The sequence below is a fragment of the Osmia lignaria genome, unplaced genomic scaffold (assembly GCF_051020975.1).
Source record: "Osmia lignaria lignaria isolate PbOS001 unplaced genomic scaffold, iyOsmLign1 scaffold0168, whole genome shotgun sequence".
Lineage (NCBI taxonomy): Eukaryota > Metazoa > Arthropoda > Insecta > Hymenoptera > Megachilidae > Osmia > Osmia lignaria.
The window spans coordinates 2,501-5,000 of NW_027478309.1; the positions used below are offsets into that span (position 1 = coordinate 2,501).

The 2,500-nt window shown below is 44.9% G+C and overlaps 1 non-coding gene across 1 annotated transcript; it reads right to left on the reverse strand.

Annotated features, from left to right (window-relative positions):
- Window positions 1–1,558: 1,558 nt before the first annotated feature.
- Window positions 1,559–1,713, reverse strand: LOC143308153 (5.8S ribosomal RNA). The gene has a single exon (XR_013065149.1). It is a non-coding gene; the product is annotated as a 5.8S ribosomal RNA (ribosomal RNA).
- Window positions 1,714–2,500: the final 787 nt, after the last annotated feature.

Consider the following 2,500-nt stretch of genomic DNA (forward strand, 5'->3'; position numbering starts at 1 on the left):
TGAAACGAGCACAAGAGGGAAAAAAAAGTTGAGACACGACGTTCCCATAATTTTCGTGTTATTTCCTATTTGCTTCAAACATTTTGCGGACTGCAGCTTCGTCGTATTGCTTTTATCAATTTTTAACAATTTCAAAGCGAAGACAACTCGCAAGACGATCCATTTCGTCTCGGTTCAATTTTAACGTCCGTCCGTATTATTTTTTGTTCCACAAGAGATTTCGAATAGGTTTCTTTATTTATCATCCCTTCTTTTCGAGCGCCACGGAAGCAAGAGGAAAAGCAAGAGCGAGAGAACATTTCGCGTATACTTCATTTAACAATTTTAACCAACACGCGATGTACTCCACACACCTCTTAGATTTAACAACTGCTTTTCTCTTCTTCTCCCCTTAGCGCAAGGGTAAACCCCATTTGTCTCTTCTTTGGAACGCAACAAAACTTTCGAGGACTGGACGACCGAGCGATGGTCGCGCGGTCTTCGCTTATCTTTAACAAACGAAGTAGTCCGTATGTATTCTAAATGTTGAAGCCTCCTAGAGCTTTAAGCCATGCGAGACATTGAAATGCTGTTTTAACGGGAGCATGCATAATTGCTGCAAACATACTTTTATCACAAGTTCTAGCCACGCCACGGAGGCTTCGAAGTTCCTTCACCATTCGCTTTCCTCTCTTTTGTTACACAGTTTCAGACTACGATCAGGGGTACCGAAACGCTGTATTGATTGTAAACAACCATTTTTATCTTGGAGCGGAGCGTTCCTTTACTCGTTAGATTTGTCTTGTCGCGTGTGTATTCGCTTTTTCGACGCTTTTTAACCATTTAACTTGTTTAGCGAAGCTAAACGCACAGACAGACAAAAAAAAAGGAACAGCATCGCGCGTCAAACAGCGACGACCCATCTGAAGCGATCTTTCATTTATACACCGTTTGTAAACAGAGAGATGTATAAAGCGCGGGGAATCATTCGAAACCCTGGGGCTATTCGAGCTTGCATTTCAGCAAATTATCATCTCAAACATTTCACTCGTTTGCTTTTTCTAAATTTATAGGAGAGCTTCTTTCGTTTATTTTTGACACACCTTTCGTAAATATCGTTTCTGGCAACGTCGGGAGCGTGGATTTCTACAAGTGAACAATCGCGCCGATCCGATAACTTCCAGCAGGATGGAGAATCTTTATAGATTATCTTCCTAGAACTCGGTGCTTTCACGGGCGGTCGTTTATAAATTTTAACGAACGACTCGCGCGCCGTGACGCACTTGCGCTAGTTCGAAGAGATATTTCGAAATTTGTTTCTCTCCTTTAACGGCCTGCATTTAGTGTATCGGTTGCGATTTTCGTCACATCGTTTCCACGACAAACGCCGACGAACTGCCCAACTATCGCTCGTACGTTGCGACTCTTTCTTTGTTTATCGTTCATTCATTCTTTCAATTTCGTTCGATAATCCCGCTCCGAAACGTTCTACTTTCGTTGAACGACGGCGAGATGTTTAGAAAGAAATGAATTACTCTTTTTTCGAGAAGCAAACGCAAGCAGTCTTTTGTTAAGAAAACGACCCTCAGCCAGGCGTGGTCCAGGAATTGTATCCGTGGACCGCAATGTGCGTTCGAAATGTCGATGTTCATGTGTCCTGCAGTTCACACGTTGACGCGCAATTAGCTGCGTTCTTCATCGACCCACGAGCCAAGTGATCCACCGTTCAGGGTAATCGTAAAATTTTGTATTTCAAACTCTTTAGATCTTTAGAGTGTTATTTTCATTATTAACACGCATCACATTCGATACCCACATCACTCTCCCACCCGGCGCGTGCGGGAGAGCGAATTCGGGCGTCGCCAACGTATTTGTTTGTTTGTTCGATCGTTGACGACACGATCGCGTCCAAGGACGGAAACCGTCGGAGAAACGCCCAGTGGCACGCTCCTCTCGACGGTCGGGCGTAAAGTACATTTAAAAACCTTGAAAAGTACGAACGCACACAAGGAATGCGAGCGCGCGTCCTGTCGCTGAATCGTGGGTTGCGAGATTCGAACAGACACACGGCCGGCGACGATCGGTCTAACTAATGGACACATAGTTTTTCAAAGACTCGCTATCGTCGCTTCTCAGCCGGTCCGTAAACAACACACATCGATCAGGCGGACGCACGAATCTTACCACGGTGCGTGTTTCGTAGATTCCAGGTTACCCGCAAGTACCTCTCTCTCCCTCTCGAAAGAGGAATCTCGATCCGTCCTTTTTGGACAATGGAGAAATCTTTTTATCGCAACACGGATGGCAAAGAAACAACCAAAGCGTAGGAGCGTGGGGACGAGAGCGACGAAAAGAACGTCGCGAAAACAAAGTTTCGACGGTTGCTCGTTCTAATACATCGTAGTTTCAACTCTCTCAGTTTTAACCACTCCTAGACGCTTCGTAAACTTTTAACAATTCTTCGCCTCCGCGAGTTTCATTTCGAATAGAGCGAACGCAACACGGACCAAAAAAACTCCGG